Here is an 18,472-nt window from a genome sequence, read left to right as displayed (position 1 = left end):
GTAATTTCACTGTTTATTTGTAAATGAATACTTCTAAAGGGGTTGAAAGTAATCTTTTTCCCTCTCAAGTTAGCTCCAAAAATTTTGTTTATCCTTTGCTTTAGAAAAATCTCTATTTCCCTGGAATCGATGAAGACTGAAAGGTGCCTGTACTTCTTTTGTAAGCCCGATGGTATTTTTAGTCCTTCAACTTCAGTAAGTCTTTTTTTTTTATAATTTTATTTATTTATTTCTTTTTCCCCAAAGCTCCAGTAGATAGTTGTATGTCATAGCTGCACAACCTTCTAGTTGCTGTCTGTGGGACGCGGCCTCAGCATGGCCGGAGAAGCGGTGCGTCGATGGGCGCCCAGGATCCGAACCCGGGCCGCCAGCAGCAGAGCGCACGCACTTAACCGCTAAGCCACGGGGCCGGCCCATCAACTTCAGTAAGTCTTTATTGAAGATCTTAAGCACCTCATTTAAAACTACCCACTCTGGGCCGGCAAGATGCCAAGCGCACCCCTTCCCCATCTGTAACAACCAGAAAGGTCTCCAGACATTGACCAGGGTCCCCGGTGGATCCCCTGGTGGAGGACCACTGAGCTAACGGACATCCTATGCCAAGATCGAACTTCCCTCAACGCCTAACATTCAAGGCCACGAAAGAAACAAGGAGGGAATTTCAAGATGAAAGATGAGTGGAAGCATGAAGGGGTGACTGCCCTGGGGTTGTGGCCTGGGTTCTCCATGGACTGAGCCCATCACCATAGAGGCAGCTCCTTCCCCAGGCTCCTCACCTGTCCAGTGAGGCCCTTTATGCACGATTCTTCACTATTAACAGGCCCCTCCACGATGAGGTCCTCCAGGCTCTCAGCTGATTACTTCCCACACAGTTCCACACTGAGCGCCTGCAACGATTCCATCTACAGAGGAGGAAACTGGAAACTAAGGCATGACGCCTATTATCCTTGCCTTCCTCCCCCTCTCCCCACTTTCCCTCTCCTGGGGAGGCGGCGGGAAGGTTCACTAAGTCGCTTTCACCACCCGTTAACTGAACCAAGCACAGAGACACTTGTTCTGAGGAAAGGGAAACCCCTAGAGACAGAAAGGAGATGAGTGGTTGCCAGTGGCTGGGAGGTGGGAGCAGCAATTGATGGCAAATGGATGCCAGTAATCCTATTGGGGAACGACAATGTTCACAAACTGCCTTACGATGATGGCGGTACAACTGGGTAGATTTACTAAAAGTCAATGAATTGTGCAGTTACAATGGGTGTTTTTATGGTATGTAATTTATACCTCAATAAAGTTGTTTTAGAAAATCAACTTGGTCTTAAGTCGGACTTCAGAGTTCTACGTTAAATTCAACATCACCACAAGCTGGTTGCTGTATGGCACCCAAAGGCAAAGCAAACATCTCCGGCAGACCTGAACAAAACAAAGTAACACACAGCTTGCAGAGGGAATGAGGGCCTGACCTGAATCGACAATGTGTCTAAGTCAAATCCAGGAGCTAGAGAACGCCCAGCACTACCAACCACCCAACCCAGTGGTGTGGACAGAGAGAAATTCCAATCCGATGAACATCTGAGCCATCGGAAAGCCATGCAGAAAAATACATTTGTTGTCCAAATATAGAACATTCAATGGAAAAGCAAACACCACAGGAAATTACAGAAGGCTGAACATTTACTTTTAGATATCGAACTATGAATGGGGCCCAGACTTCCCTAAAGGCAATCACCATGCAGAAAAGCAGGAGCCCTAGCTTATCCCTCTCCTGTGCCGGGCACAGAATACAGAGAGCACTGAGGACATTAAAATTCACAAAGGACAGCTTATTCTGTGCGCCATTTTATATGTAAACATGAATTGGGAAATAATGATAACGTACAGTCTCTTGTTTCAACTAACTTGTCTGAAAACCACTTCCAGGGTGATCGAAAAATTGCAAAGTGTAACTAGAAACTATCTAACTACTGGGTGGATACGAGCTGTACTGCCTGAGATAAAAATGAAATATTTCCATGAGCTAATCTCATTCTATATTTAGTTTGAGTACACTAATGTAATTAACCAGGGTTATATAATTTTGCTAACTTCAAATTTCCAATTATAAAGCTTCGCCTACAATTATTTGAGCTGCAATTGATTTTTATTTCTGTGGAAAAATAAAGATAGCTAATTTTAATAACCCAATCTTCCTAAGGAGAAGTAACTGCCTTCCTTGATCTGAATTATGTAAACGGTGCTTCAAAAACGCTCTACACTCGTTTGTTTTTATATTCTCTCTCCAAGGTAAGTGTACTCATAGATTTAATTTAATGTCCTGGTGGCTTTCACCTACTATTCACCTACGCTCCTGCTTCTACACCTATGCCTCAAATTCCCAGAACTTATATATGGACATCTGCACTTCATGAGTATCTAAGGTATGCATTTAGGAAACAGAACCAACTTTTGGGTGGGCTTCTGAGAACAGTCTCAGATTAGGGCGAGTCTCTGAGATACATCTCTGAAATATTTATATAAAGTAATGTGACTGGCAAACAATTATATGAATAATTATTAGTGTTGTCACTCCACAACAAAGATGGAAGAGGACTCTGGTCCAGAGCTGAAGCGACTCACTGGTGTCTGGCTGACCTGCTTGCAATATGAAGGCAAGACCTGGACCAGACTCAAGGAGTCTGGCTAAAAGCAAAATACTTTGTGTAACTTGTCTCTCTTCTTGAGGGGACAGGACTCAGGGATCGATAAAGTACATTCCCACAGACACTCATAACTAAATGTGTTGTAGGAGCTTCACTGTATTGATCTCTGAAGAATAGGGACAAAGATGCATAGCAGAGATGTTACAACATCCTACTTCCTGCTTCTCTTTCTTTACAGTAGGTGCCTTCTGAACATCGCCATAAAGAAAAACAACCGGGGGGAGGGGGGGGGCGGAGAGGGGCTAAGTAGACGACAAATATTTCAGTTTACCAAAGGACAAATGAATGTCGAGGTAGATCTTGATGAGCATTAATAACGTGTGTCACCAGATATCCCCGCAGAATGTAGCAAGGAACAAGAATTGTTACCTGTAGGCTTCCGAATGCACTATGCCAGTCTCTGCCCTTCACTTTATATACAAGTTCCCCTGCAAATTCAACATTCACAAAGAGAAAAACAGACGCGAACACCAAAAATTAGACACAAAAACCAAAGCTAACTATCAATCTTTTCAAGTTAAACAAACAAACAAAAAGGCTAGTGCAGAAACCCTGGAACTACTTGTGGTTGACATTTAGTCTCATGCATACCAGACCTTCCGCCTTTCTCAGCAAGTGAGCTCAGCCAGAGGCCTTCAGTTTGGAGGTGAGTCCTATTTCTCCCCTCCACAGGCCACAGTGTGGTCTGGCTAGTATAATTTTTATATTTATTTACTCTCTGTAACACCAGTTAATACAGCATCAACTAAAATGACAGTTTTCTCTCAAAAAAGCCTCTCATGTGAAACACACACACACAAAAAAATTTTAATAACAACCATGACGGATGAAATATGTCTCTGGAAAAAAAACAACAAAGCCACACTGAAGGCAGCCAAGGACTTTTATCACAAGCCGTCTCCTGCACTACCTCATGGTGCTGTCTTTTCAAGTTTGAACCTCTTCAACAAAAAGCCTGGTTCCCAGGAGCCCCGAGGGCAGGCAACACATCAATGAAAGCAGCTGATTTATAAACAGCATTAAGTGATTATGAAAACACTGCAGAGTCATGAAATGCTTAAAAAGCACAGCATTGTTCCAAAGTCTCCTCACGCACCTGCAACCAAGATACTGTCCTCGGGTTCTCAAACACAATATTTTTTCAGCTTTTAAAACACACAAAATCCAGAAGACCCAAAGTGTGCACAGTACCCTGTTACTGCATGTTCCTTCTTCCCTTATTCACATCATTAATAACTGCACCTCTGGAGAAATGTCCAATATTTAAGCTCGTACATCCCAAAGTCACTTGCATGCGCACACACACAGAAACACACACACACACACACCTTGGCATCTGACGCCAGAGTGAAAGGGGAATACATCCGTGTCTCACTTGCATTCAAGGACTTCAATATCACCCACACTCTCCACCTCTGGGGTGAACTCTAAATTTTTTTTCTTTGCATATCGGTATCAGTGAAAAGTTTTAAGCATGTGCCCCCACTTCATGTAATTTATTTATTAACTATACACAACACTCAACTAACACTATATGCATTTTTCATAGACCACAAAAATAGTCATTTTATAAGTATTAGATAAAAAGTCAGTGGACATTTTAATAGTTTCTTCCTGCATTCCAATAAATCTCACTGTGCACCTGCCAGAGGACACGAAATTCACTTGGGAGACCACTTTGGGCATTAAAACCTAAGACAAGGCATTTCGGTCACCCTCCCTCTGCAACAAAATGTAGAGACTATTGGTTTAAAGGCAATGTACTCAGAGGCCCATGAAATTTATCAGAGTCTCACCAAATTTATAAGGCAACTCTAATTTCCAGAGGCCTCTCCCATTCTTCTCTTTTGGTCTACAATAATTTCTGTCATGCACTGGACACCTGAGATCATTAATTCTTATTTTCATCAACTTCTGAGCTGGGTGCGCCTCCAACGTTGTACATTGTTTCTTCTGGCTAGGCTTTTTGAAGTATTATGCTACAGATCCCTGGAAATGGTTGAAACTGGCATAGAGTCACCCACGTGTCTTAGATATACAAACCTAATGTATTTTTTCATAATCAAATTAGGAGTTAAACCAAACCGTGTCTCCCAGACTAACCTGAGACTGTCAGGAACTGGCAATCACCATTTTCAAGTTGATAACTGTGAATACTTGAGTCTTTACCAACACAGAGTTGGCATTCAAGTTGCATGGGGTTAAAATGCCTGAGAAGATTCTGTTGGAAAAAGAACCTAAGGCAGGGACCCAAGTTTAATCCATGCCCCAAATGAACCAAATGGTAGGGACATCAACTCTCCGCTTCTCTGAAATACAACTTAAAATGCTGTGACCACTTGGAACTTTACAGATGCTGGGAAGTACATTTGCATATTGGTGATACAGATTTCTGCATCCCATGACTTTGGTAACCCACCTCCACTCTACTTCCTGATTTCTCATCTTCAAATGGATATCAAGATAGCCAGGAAAAGTGGAGGAGTGTAGCTGACCTGGCTAAAACTAAGGATTACCCGCGGCACACTAGAATCAGAAAGTGTTCCTCAGTTGTCCTGAATTTTTCTCCAGTTCTTAATCACAATTTCTATGGTCTTACCATATTAAAGTATTTCTTACTACTGATTTAAGAAATAAAATGGTATCATGTACAGTAAGGTTCTTTTTGCCCAAATTTCCATCTATCGAGAAGTTCAAACAAGCAGAAACGTTTGCAGAATTGAACAATTCCAGATGTTCACAGACTCTAAAGCCCAATGACAATGGGCAAGCCGTTAACAGTAATGAATCAAGCTCTCGGAGAATGGAGAGCTTGCTCCAACAAGCTCCTCTAGCCTTGCTCCAACATGGATGATGGTGGGTATCCAGTTCTCAGCCGACTTGAGGCAGTTTTCAATTTCTTGGAGAGTGGGAAGGTGATCAGGCTGGGGAGGAGGGGTCCTCACCTCCTCCTGCCTCTGTATTCTCCCTGGGGGGTTGGCGGCAAGTGTTCCAGAAAGGAAAGTGCTCAGCGCTGGCTATTTGGGGTCATATTCTAGGTTCCAAGCTCAAGGGAAGCAAGCAAAGAAAACTCTCGTGTTCTCTTTTATGCATTCCAGCTACATCCACCACGATAGGAAAAAATGACAGGAATTCAAGGCAGACACCCTCTTCAAGAATCAACACTGAATTTTGCTGTGGGCATTGTTTGTGCTTATTTTACAGGGTCTCCAGAGATTGGGAAACTACAACATTCATAAGAATTATTCAGAAACACCCAACAGCCCAAAGTGTCTTCTGAATTGCTGGGTTGTGTTTTTTTTTTAAAGTAAAATATGCAACTAACCAATCAATGTTAAGTTAAATGTTTCTTATTTTAATCGTGGGTAAAACAATAGTCAAAACATGGGACATAAATAACTGTCAGTTTACCCAAAGTTTCAGTTAGCATAAAACCACCAGAATCCTTAACCAGTCTGGGGGGGGGGGGGGGAGGCCTACCCAGCATTTAAGTAGCGTCCCTTTTCCAGATTAAAATCCTCGCATATGAGAGGTAGGCGAAGCCTCAAGATCCACTAGTCAACACTTTCACTCTACCTGTGAGGACACACACAGGTTAAATGACCACACAAGCAGGCAGACCACCAAGGCAGGATGCAAGCAGCCAAAACACCAAGTCAAGGATTCTTCTAGAAAACATGCCATTTCTTATTAGATCACCAATAGTGAAATTACGACCCAAAGGAAAATGTAGGTTAACAACCACACAGCGGCACAGAGATAGGAATTCATTTTATTTCTACAACAAACTAATGCAAATACAACTTGATATTTTTAGCCTGCTTTATATTCACATTATTCCTCCACTGGGGAAACTGCAACACCTCTTAACGTGAGTCCTGTTTTTGAAACTAAAGACACGACTTTGACGTTCTGATACATTTTACATAGTAAATGTCTTTCCATAGGACTGTACCGGCAGATCTCAGAAACATTCTCTGAAAGGGCATCAAAAACTGTCCCATCTCAACTAACTTGGCATCAAGAATTATGCACGTGGATTGGAAGAATAAACATAGTTAAAATATCTATATTACCTAAAGCAATCTACAGATTCAATGCAATCCCAATCAGAATCCCAATGACATTCTTCACAGAAATAGAAAAAAGAATACTAAAATTTATATGGGGCAACAAAAGACCCCGAATAGCTAAAGAAATCCTAAAGAAAAAGAACAAAGCAGGAGGCATCACAATTCCTGACTTCAAAACATACTACAAAGCAATAGTAATCAAAACAGCATGGTACTGGTACAAAAACAGACACACAGATCAATGGAACAGAATTGAAAGCCCAGAAATAAAACCACACATATACGGACAGCTAATTTTCGACAAAGGTGCTAAGAACATGCAATGGAGAAAGGAAAGTCTCTTCAATAAATGGTGTTGGGAAAACTGGACAGCCACATGCAAAAGAATGAAAGTGGACCATGTGCTATCGCCATTCACAAAAATTAACTCAAAATGGATCAAAGACCTGAAGGTGAGACCTGAAACTATAAAACTCATAGAAGAAAATATAGGCAACACACTATTTGACATTGGTCATAAAGGAATCTTTTCGGATGACATGCCTACCCAGACTAGGGAAACTAAAGAAAAAATAAACAAGTGGGACTTTATCAGACTAAAGAGCTTTTATAAGACAAATGAAACCAGAATCAAGATGAACAGACAACCAACCAGCTGGGAGAGAATATTTGCAAAACATACATCTGACAAGGGGTTGATCTCCATAATATATAAAGAACTCACACAATTGAACAACAAAAAAACAAACAACCCGATCAAAAAATGGGCAGAGGAAATGAACAGACACTTCTTCAAGGAAGATATACAGATGGCCAATAGGCACATGAAAAGATGCTCAACATCACTAATCATCAGGGAAATGCAAATCAAAACAACACTAAGATACCACCTCACGCCCGTTAGAATGGCTATAATCACCAAGACAAAAAACAACAAATGTTGGAGAGGATGTGGAGAAACAGGAACCCTCATACACAGCTGGTGGGAATGCAAATTGGTGCAGCCTCTATGGAAAACGGTATGGAGATTCCTCAAAGAATTAAAAATAGAGATGCCCTATGATCCAGCCATCCCACTACTGGGAATCTATCCAACGCACCTGAAATCAACAATCCAAAGAGGCTTATGCACCCCTATGTTCATTGCAGCATTATTCACCATAGCCAAGAAGTGGAAGCAACCTAAGTGTCCCTCGACTGACGATTGGATTAAGAAAATGTGGTACATATATACAATGGAATACTACTCAGCCATAAAAAAAGACAAAATCGTCCCATTTGCAACAACATGGATGGGCCTGGAGCGTATTATGTTAAGTGAAATAAGCCAGAAAGAGAAAGACAAACACTGTATGATCTCACTCATATGTGGAATATAAACCAACACATGGACAGAGAAAACTGGACTGTGGTTACCCGGGAAGTGGGGGTGGGAGGTGGGCACAAGGGGTGAAGGGAGTCATATATGGGGTGATGGACAAACAAAAATGTACAACCCAAAATTTCACAATGTTAGAAACCATTAAAACATCAATTAAAAAAAAAAAAGAATTAATGCTTAAGAAAAAGTGCAAATTTTGGCAGCCCCAACAAGACACCTGGTATTTTTTCACTACGGCTTCTTACAAATATTCAGAAGTGGTAAGCTTAGCTTTGCCTTGCTGTTGATCATATTTACAGTGCAAAACCTGCTGTTCTGAGGAAAGCACATAAGCCCAAGTGTGCAAAAGCATCACATTCGTGTGTCGTCAGAGAGAAGTGTCAAGGAAGGTGCTGGAAAAGTGGAGGAATTCACCATGAGGCATTTCATCATGAGAAAATTTGATTACCAAGACCTGGAGAGGAGAGCTGATGGCGACTAGGGGAGCGGGGACTGTGGAGGAACCATAGAGGGACAGCACCACCACCTTTGGGGTGATGGAATTGTTTTGTATCCTGATTATCATGGGAGTTACACACATCTCTGAGTGTGCTGAATTCATAAAACTGTGCACCAAAACCATATACCAAACATCAATTTTATCATATAATAATTTAGAAAATTATGTAAATATATAAAATCAGCCCTGAAATTTAACGTAAAAGGGGTAAAAAAAGATATGAAAAGCAAGCAAGCAATTGCTGGACACCATCATAATAAAGATACATTTCCACATTCAATTCCCAACTTCCGAGTGGAGGAAAATATCAGCACGCGGGGCTCCAAGCATGATAATAATCCTGTCTCCTTCAATACAACAAGCCTGAGAAACACATTTCATTTGTCCTCTCTCTCAATGAGAAAACTAACGCTAGAGAAGGCAACTGATGTGCCCAAAGACGCAGTCTGTGCATGGCGAGCTGGCTCCAAACCGGGGTTACCTCAGAGCCGTGTCACCTGCCCCATGACCACCAGGAGCCCAGCAGGCCCCACCCAGGTTGGGCCTGGAGCTCCTCGGGGGGTCACCAGCACTTGGGGCCTCGGGCTGGCTCAGGAGGCCCCTGTAGGCAGCAGGACCGGACTCGGCCCTCATGGTGCCCCACTCCTCCTGGTATCTGAAGGAGAGTCTCCAGGAAAATGCAGGTGTGCGCCCAGCTGCTCCGAAGAGTTTGCTAATTCAACTAGTCTAGTCGTGGGAAGGGACGGAGCCTGAAGCAGCATCCAGAGTCCTGCAAGCAGCGACGACTTCAGACACTCACTTGGTCCCACCCTCCAAAGTTCCTGAACGCCACCCTGCACGGTGGGGCGGTAACCCCAAATTCCAGGTTAACCGCTGGGTACAAAAAGGGTTTGTATAAACATGACACCGGTGTGTTTTTTTCCCTAATAAATACCAAAAGGACCAAGAAGCTGACCAAAAGTAAGACCTAGTAAATCTGCGATGACATCAATAAAACCAAAAGGAAGAGGTCGAAAAATACATGTTCAAGGTGTACCTGCATCTGGGGCTCTAAACCACCTGCGGTGAGGCGGAGCTTCAGCAACTGGCGGCCGCCCCGTTTCTAATGTCCTTCAGGTCCACTCACTCCCACCTCCTCCTTCCCCTTCTCCTGTGAGCATCCATAACTCCTGTCGTCTCAATCGGTGCTTATTGTAATTTACTTCCCTGGGCATTCCAAAAAAGCATATGGGTGCCTTCAGAACTACAGAATTTGGTATGTATCTTTTCTTGGCATCCACCTGCCCCATGGATCTTGCCCAAATCAGCACTGTATAATTCAGGGTTGGTTTCTCCACCCCGGCACCATCAGCGTTTGGGGACAGATCATTCTTTGTGGTGGAGGCTGTGTTGTGCATTATGGGATGTTTCCCAGCAGCCAAAAACCTCTTAGATGCTATGAGGCCCACTATCCCCCTCCCCCAACCTCTGACAACCACAAATGTTTCCAGACACTGCTTAACGCCCCCTGACAGTAGGGAGCAAAATTTCCCCAATTGGCAACCACTCATTGACGACAAGATTCTAGAGTTCAGTGTTGAAAAGACGACTCTGATAAAGGACCATCTCGTCTACTTTCATCTCTTAAGACTTCCCTTTCTCTTGAACCTGAGCATCATGCCCCATCTCCTTCTTTCTGTTCCCATCTGCCAAAAACAAACCAAAGCAACGAAAATGGTACCCAACTTCGTATGTAAGATAAAAATATTCTCTCCTGTTTCCACTTTAAATTTGCTCCAATTCACTTTTTTTATGGCTTCCAGTTCACTTCTGCAATCTTCAATCAGGCAGCGGATTCTCAATAAATATTTGAAAGCGGTGATAACGTACAGATCCGCCTCACAGGAGGCTGCCAGCTCGCTGAACACAACCACCTTCCGTCAAGTTCCCCGCTCCCTGGTCAAGAAGCGACCAGGGAGTGAATTCCTTAATGACTGCATTTTTCCCTTGGGGTTTTAAACTCATTTTCTCAGACTAGGCTCTCTTTGCCCTTTTTTAAAAAAAACATGTTGACTTTGTCAGTCGCTTCCCACATCCAGCTTTTATTTTGGTTTTGCTGGGTCTCATTCTGCCAATCTGGCCAGCGCAGTCCATTTGGCTGAGCCCCACGGAAAGGATGGAGAGGAGGGAAGGGCCAAGGAGGGCAGGACCCCAGAGGCAACACTCACATCCAGTCTCCGCTCAGGAGGCCAGTGACTTCCTTCACACTGAAAATAGTTACGGAAAAAAAAAAGTTTATCTTTCCAACATCATAAAAAAAAAAAGTGTTTACAAAATGACTTTAGTCTTGCTTCCTGATTGAAACTATTTTTCAAATGTCTTTGGTAGTGAAAGAGTAACAACTTACTGGATGCAGTGTACTACTTTTTTTTTCTAAGGGGGTACATCCTTTCAGCCGAAAGGCTAAAGCAAGGTATGGGGAAACCACAGCTGGGACAGCTCGCCTCCCACGGCAGAGCAATTGTGACTGTCCTCTGGGCCACGTGTGCAGAGCCCCACAATCTTTTCACCCCAGTGGAAGGCTGGGGAAGGGGACAGCCCCAGGTTTCAGTTGACGGGTTCTCCTACCCAACAGGTAAGGGAGCGAGGATCTGAATTCCTGATACTCACGACCTCCACATGATGGCAATTCCGGGCCTGGCCTGCCTCCGCAGGGACCCCTTTCCCGCCTCCAGAATAGGAATGAGCACATCCCAGGTGGTTACACCCTATCAGCCAAAGGCTGGCCGGTCACACCAGAGTGCCAAGAGGAAGCAAGACTGAGTGAGGACAACTGGGAAGTCACCTCTCTGACAGACACGAAATTGGGTTTTCCCCCCCATCCTCATTTACAAATACAATCTCTAACCGTTGCTATAAAAAATACAAAGAACTGTGCAAAGGGCACATCAACTAAGTAATAAAAATAACATCCTGACTCAGGGACCCAGTGTACAGGAAACAGTGACACTCAGCCATTTTTTTTTAAATGCTTTGACTATTGTGAAGTCTTACTTTGTTGTAAGGATTTCTTACCAGCCTTTTAATACGAAAGATTGTTACCTCAAGAGATTGAGAAGCCGGCCCCGTGGCTTAGCGGTTGAGTGCACGCGCTCCGCTACTGGCGGCCCGGGTTCCTACCCCAGGCGTGCACCGACGCACCGATTGTCCCGCCATGCTGTGGCGGCATCCCACATACAGCAACTAGAAGGATGTGCAACTATGACATACAACTATCTACTGTGGCTTTGGGGAGAAAAAGGGGAAAAAAAAAGGAGGAGGACTGGCAATAGATGTTAGCTCAGAGCCGGTCTTCCTCAGCAAAAAGAGGATTGGCATGGATGTTAGCTCAGGGCTGATCTTCCTCAATAAATAAATAAACAAACAAACAAATAAATCAATCAGATTGAACTCTGATACTTAGGACTTAAATCTCAGAGGAGGCAGGGAGCCCGAGGTACCCAGAGCAAGCAAGGGTTTAAACGTATCAGACACAGCCCTACCTCTCAATCACCCACACCAGGGCTTCACTGATGGTGACACCTCAGGCTCCGCACCACCCCAAAGGATGTTCACCACAATCCACTTAGGCAGGCAGCTTGGGGACTGGCGACACCATTTTTCAGATGGGGAAACTGAGGCACAGAGACGCTAAATGCCTTGCCCAAGGTTAAACAGTCAGTAAGCGACTCTGACTTGGAGTTCTGATTTTCTAATTCCAAATTGATCCAAAGAACCTCAATCTAAAACCATGGCTGTCAATTTCAGGTTAAGAACCCATTCAACAAAATCACTTTCCTGGGTAAATCGCTGGCTGAAATAGGTCCGTCTCTCTTTTTTTAAGGTCTTCCTGTGAATTATTTCAAATTTTTATAGCCTCTCCTCTCCCCCCACAAAAAGTACACTAACTCTCTTCATTGTTTTCTTTATTAATATTTCACTGCAGTAACTAGAGTAGCACCCTCCAAAAGAACTTTCTGCAAGTTCTATGCTGTCCGATATAGTAGCCACTAGCTGTATGTGGCTACTGAGTACATGAATATGGCTAGAGCAAATGAAAGAATTGTTAATTTTATTGAATTTTATTAATTTGAACCTAAATATGCACCTGTGGCTACTGGTTACCATATTGGGCAACAAAGTTACAGAAGAACACCATCCTTTCACTGTGGTCGACGTTTCGCGAATCTGTTGTATCTATAGGTACCTACCTATATGTAGATACAGATTTCAATGTAGGTTCTCATGTGTGAGGGTGCGGGGGTGTGTGTGGAATGTAAAGAGCTTTTGTCTCCAAACAGGAAAGTTCACGCTGGGTAGACAGGAAGTCAAAATGAGGCCAAGCTGAGGAGCTGGGCTTGGGGACTCAGACAATCCTCCCTCCACTATGTATTCTTAGCAAGTTACTTAGCTCTAGGCGTCAGTGTCCTGTCTGCAGAATGGAAATAACTGCTACGCATTGGGCGTTAAGTGCCTATAAAATCCTCACCGCGTGGCACGCAAGTAACCTAAGTCAATTATTCTATTTGCACAATAGCAACGACTAAACTTTACAGGCAGCTTTAGTTTTCAAAGACCTGACACACACATTCTCTCTTCCCGTCCTTGCACTGCCCAGTGAAGACCACGATTTCAGTTCCCCTTTTTATTTTTACACACAGAGAAAAACGAGGCTCAGACGAGGTGCAGGCCTTCAAGGTCAATGGCAGAGCAAGACTGGGTGGGTGGGCCTTTCACTAGCTCAGGCCAAACGAGGGTGAAGGCTGCTTTTCTAGCCAAGCATTACCTGTCGTGACGGCGTTAAATTCGGGGGCTCCAGTCACCTCTTGCAGGCTACGGAGCCCATTTAAAGCCTCAAAACAGCCCGTCCAGGGGGGCTCACGAAGCCATCACAAAGATTTGAAAACTGAGGCTCGGACAGACGAAGGTGAGATTCAAAACCAACCATGACACCATGCACTCTCTCTACCCAGTCCATTAAAACAGCCCAACTTTGAGGACGGTTAACATTTGATTGATTTAGGGATCGTGTGCAATTTAAATGAGGGTGCTGCTAATTCTTGGGCTGACCAAGGCCTGGATAGAAGCACAACAGCCAACCCCAGGGGATCTAGTGACACATGCCCTGCTGTTGGTGACGGGCCTCTCCCCCACACCCCTTTGTCCCCTAACTGGGGCCTGCCCTGCTCCTGGTGTCCTCAGGGCCTAGCAGAGCACATGGCATCTAGCAGCAGCTGGGTACATTTCTGAACGAATACCCATCACTAAGAAAGAGGAGGAACCTCCAAAAACACTGCTGTACTTGATCAGCTACTGATATTGCTCATGTACCTGACAAGAAGACCCCAGATTCTGAAACATCCACTTTTAGGTATGTCCATAATAAAATGATCATTATTCTTTGCAAACCACGTCTTCTTCAAAACTACTGGCAAAGAGGAAATCTCTGAGCCCACTAGAGGGGCAAAATGCGCACCAGCAAATAAAACACAAAAAATCTCCCATTTTCGTTCGACAGGTGTGCATTCACTTAAGGGCTGGAATCCCTTTTAGGGGTCATTTTAATAAGTGGGTCAAGTGACGAACTTCAACTTTTATCCCTAGATTAGCTAGCCAGCTGGGTGGTTTTCCACTAAATTCTGCAGCACATTTGAGACATTAACATCCTTTAGAATAAAACCGTCATCGTAACGTCTTAATTGTTCCATACTCTCAACGCTGTTGAGTTTTTTCTCTTTTTTTCAAATCGCGTCTATTCTAGGAATGACTAGTTGTAAAGTTTTCATAAAATCGTCAAGAACCATTTGCTACCCCGAAGCCACCGCTTGGGACCTTAGAAGGGCGCTCCCCTTCTCCTCCCCCTCCCCCTCCCTGTCTTGAGTCCTGCCCCTCCCCTTCCAGGTTAAACCAGGGACTCGGGCGGCGCGGCAGGAGAGAAAAACATCCATAAGTCAGGTCATGCCACATGTGACAATGCAAAGTAGAAACAGTTGCAGATGCAATAGGGGGTGGGTTTTTGTTTCTTTTTGGGTTTTGCTCCACAATATCACCGACTAAGAAAAAAAAAACACCTCCGATTCTAACTTTGTGGAATTTCCAATGCTGTTGGCTTGGAGAACTCGAGGCCGGCGGTGCAACGAGCGAGCCTGGGCCGGGGCCTGACGGCGCACGGGCGACGCACGTGAAGTCCAGGCCCTATCCCAGCGCTGGCGGGCCTCTAGCGACCCCAAATTGTCACATACCCAGCGACCAACGACACCCGGAGGCGCATCCCCCACCCCGTTCGGAGCACCAGCTCCCCAGTGGGGACAGTCCCCTGGGGAGCAGGGCCCGGGACGCGGATCTGGGGGCACCCCCTTCCCCGAGCCCGGGAGCAACAGGTCTGCACCCTCCCCACGCAGCGCTCTGCAGACCCCGCCTGATCACGGGTGCCCTCTTCCCCACCGATGTTGTCCCAGGCCCGGTCCCCTCGCTTGGGCCGGCGGTGCTCCCGACTTCCTTGACAGTTTCAGCGCCTCGGAAACTGATCAGCCGCGGGGCCCGCGCCGCCTCGCCAGCCACTCACTCCTCTGCGCGCTGCCGCGCTTGCACCCGGTCCGGGGCGGGCCGGCCGGCGCGCGGGGATGAATGGGGCTCCCCTCCCCCACGGGGGATCCCGCGGCGACGCAGATTCGCCCCGCCAGCCCCGGGATCGGCAGACAAAGGGGCACCGGGGGCGAGACCCGGCGCTTCCCCAAACTTACTGGCCGCCTCCCCCTCCCCAAAACAAAGGAGCCCCCCTCCCAGCCTCTGCCCGCCACCGACGCGCCGGCACTTTGGGGAGCGGCCACCTCGGGGTATTGTTCAGCCTGCAGGGAGCGCGCCGCACCCCAGCCCGAGCCCCAGGGACAGTTGGAGACCTACTCCTCCAGAGCCCCGGCGGCGGGCGGAGCGTGCGGGCGCCCCGAGCCGCCGTCCAGACCCCCGGGGGGGAAGGGAATCGCCGACCCCCCCGCCCGACAAGTTTGCGCCCCCCGACTCGTCCACCCCGGCCCGGCCCGGCCCGGCCGGCCGAGCCCCGCGCACTCACCTCGCCGCGGGCGCGCAACTTGTGGCGGCGCCGCCGCGCCCGGCCGCGCTCCGAGCCTCCCTCCGGCCGGCCGTCGCCGAGCCCGGGCCGTGCCGCGGCCGAGGAGGGCCCGGCGCCACGGAGCAGCGCGCGCCGCCCCCCGGCCGCCCCCGCCCCGCCGCCGCCGAGTCCCCGAGAGGCGCGGGCGCTGGAAAGTTTCGGGTGCCGAATGGCGGCCGAGGGCGCTGCGGCGGCGGCGGCGAGGCGGGGGCGCTGGAGGCTCCTCGCTCCCGAGCGCCGAGAGTGGGGGGGCTGGGGCGGGAGCGGCGGCGGCGGCGGCGGCGGGAGAGGGCGGGACGGCGGGAGGGACCGGCACGGGCAGTGACCTCCGGGGGGAGCGGCCGCCTGCGCGCCGACCCCGGCCGGGAGGACTGCCAGGGGGGCCGCCTCTGCCGCCCAGCCCGCCCCTCCCCCACGGCCGCGGGGGGAGGAGGGGAACGCGCGCCACCGCCCCGCCCCTGCGCCCTGGGGGGGCCGCGTCCCAAACCACCCCTCCCCTCGGAGAGTAAGGACACTAGGCCTGCCCATCCCCCCGGCGAAGGGCTGAGAGTCCGCGCCCCCATGCGGCCCCTCCCCCACGGCCTCTAGGGAGGACCCGCGTCCCCATCCAGGCCCTCACCCCACGGTGGAGCGACCTGCCGCCCCACACAGCCCCTCACCCCAAGCTCTCCCCTGCCCCCCCCACGCCTAGGGTGGGTGAGGGGAACCTGGGCCTCTCCCTACTTGCTCCGAACCCTGTCCCTTCCCCGTGGCCTCCATTTGGAGACGAAGGAAACCCGGGCCTACCCCCACCTAGTCCCAAACGCTGCCTTCCCCCGCCACTTGGAGGGGACCGGGACTCGGGCCACCACCCCCAAGGTTGCCAGAGGAGGAGGGGAAGCCGGGCCACAGCTAGAGTGCTACCCTCCCCCATCTCAAAAAAGCAGCCGCCCAGCTGCCTTAACAGACCCCCTGCAGCCTGCCCGAGGGTGCAGCTCCCTCAAATTCAGCAGTTTACAGGACACCCCAGTGGTCTCTCCCACCCCAAAAGGTGGGGGCTCACGTGGAGCCTCGACCTTTGCAAAACACCTCCCGGGAAGAGCCAGAAATGCTTGGGGAGAAAGAAACTCAAACACACCGGGTGGAAGCCAGGAGCTCGGATGTGGGGGCTCTGGGGGGTTAGGGGGGACCCGGGCCCTCGGGCCTCTTCAACCCCCGACCCCCACCCGCACACTTCAGACCTCTGGCATTTGCAAAGTGTTTTATGTTGCAATGGCTTACTCGGCCCAGCCCTAGTGCACCCAAGTCCCCAGCGCTCCTTCCTTCCCTCCACTTTGGTGACAACTACTCACCGCTCGCGGCCTTAATTCAATTAAACAGATATCCGCGCCCCCCACCCCCAACCCAGCACCTGTGGTGTCTGCTTTGTTGACTATTTTAAAATAAGTTTGCCCCTCCCTTTGGTGTATAATGAGCTTCGCGCTCAGAGCCCAGTACACTCAGCATTTTAAACTGTAACCTCACTTGCTCCTTTCGGGGACACTGGACCATTTGTTGTTCTGGTTGTTGGGGGCAGGGGGCCCGAGGTGACTTTTTAAGGGGTTGGTCCTCCATCAAAAAGGCAGACCTAAAAATTACCCTGCAAAATATTGCTGTAAAACGTCACTGATGTAAAACGAATGTTGCTACACCACTATTAGAGCACATCAATAAAAAATACACTTACACAGTCTCCATAATTGTGAATCAGCAGAATAGATTGTGTCTTATTATGTATCAGTTGCCATTCAAGACCCCCCAAAAGGACGTGCTGGGGCCTTCCCTTGAGCCTGCCCGTCGTTGCTCCCGGGCTCCCTGGGCTTGTGCAGACTGATGCTGAGGTGTTACATGCAATCGAAAAACCAAGGGTGCAACAGAAAACCCGAGCGAGTTCCTGATGCAACCCTGCCCCGGTTACACGTGCTTCCCTTCCCCCACCGCCTGCTGGTGGGAGCGCTGCATTTTTTCCGCCTGTAGGGTCACATTGTGGTTGATTGATTCTCCTTTCGCCTTGCTCAGTCATTCAGATTTGGAAAGTAAATAACAAGTTGACATCATTACAGCTCTCGGCTTTACGGGGACGCGGCCCTCGGCTACCGCACACTCTCGAGTAGCGGCGCAGCCCAACTGGCCCTCTGGCTTGCCAGCCCTGCTTGTCCTTAGCTGCTTGGAAATTCCGAACCGAACTTAGTGAAAAGGCCTCTTTGTATGTTTTGACTACTTGGCAGATGTCAATCACTTAAAGTATGAGAAAGTGGTGGAAATCCTCGCCCCAAACTGTGACCCAGTGTGACCAGTTTTCACAGCTGGTCTTAGGTAACTAACGATGCACCGGAGCTCAGAATCCATCTTGCCTGTTTGATAATGTCCCAATAATCCCAAGGGTCTCCTTGCGACTAATGGGTGGAACGCTTTTATCCTAGACTCCTAGGACCCCCAAGGGACTTGATAAGACTTCAGACAGGAAAAGAGACCCCCTCCGTTTATCATACTATCACCGAAATTTCTCTTTCTGAAAGGCTAGATGGGTGGTAGGTGGGTGGTAAATTAGACTATTTTATTTAATCTGTTCTGCAGATTTTTGAATGTGCAGTTTTAAAAGGTGGGAGAAAACAAGGAAAAAAGAAAATAAAATAGAATGCAGACGGAACTAGTGCCTTCTGATCAAAGTAAAGGTTAACA

The 18,472-nt window shown here is 47.8% G+C and overlaps 1 protein-coding gene across 6 annotated transcripts in view; it reads right to left on the bottom strand.

The window, feature by feature from the left end:
• The window catches only part of TBL1X (transducin beta like 1 X-linked), a 223,168-nt gene extending 205,564 nt beyond the window's left edge, over positions 1 to 17,604 (bottom strand). For 4 of the 6 annotated variants that reach the window (XM_058535403.1, XM_058535401.1, XM_058535408.1 and 1 more), the window contains exon 1: positions 15,734 to 16,089. The gene's annotated coding sequence lies outside the window, so the exon portion shown is untranslated. Of the gene's footprint in view, positions 1 to 15,733; positions 16,090 to 17,477 lie in introns of those variants that run through there. The other 2 variants (XM_058535402.1, XM_058535407.1) reach the window with 2 other exon arrangements.
• Between the last annotated feature and the right edge of the window lie 868 nt (positions 17,605 to 18,472).

This window comes from Diceros bicornis, chromosome X, assembly GCF_020826845.1.
Source record: "Diceros bicornis minor isolate mBicDic1 chromosome X, mDicBic1.mat.cur, whole genome shotgun sequence".
Classification (NCBI taxonomy): Eukaryota; Metazoa; Chordata; class Mammalia; order Perissodactyla; family Rhinocerotidae; genus Diceros; species Diceros bicornis.
The sequence above is the reverse complement of the archived record's forward strand: the minus strand, read 5'-3'. Positions and strand labels throughout refer to the sequence as shown.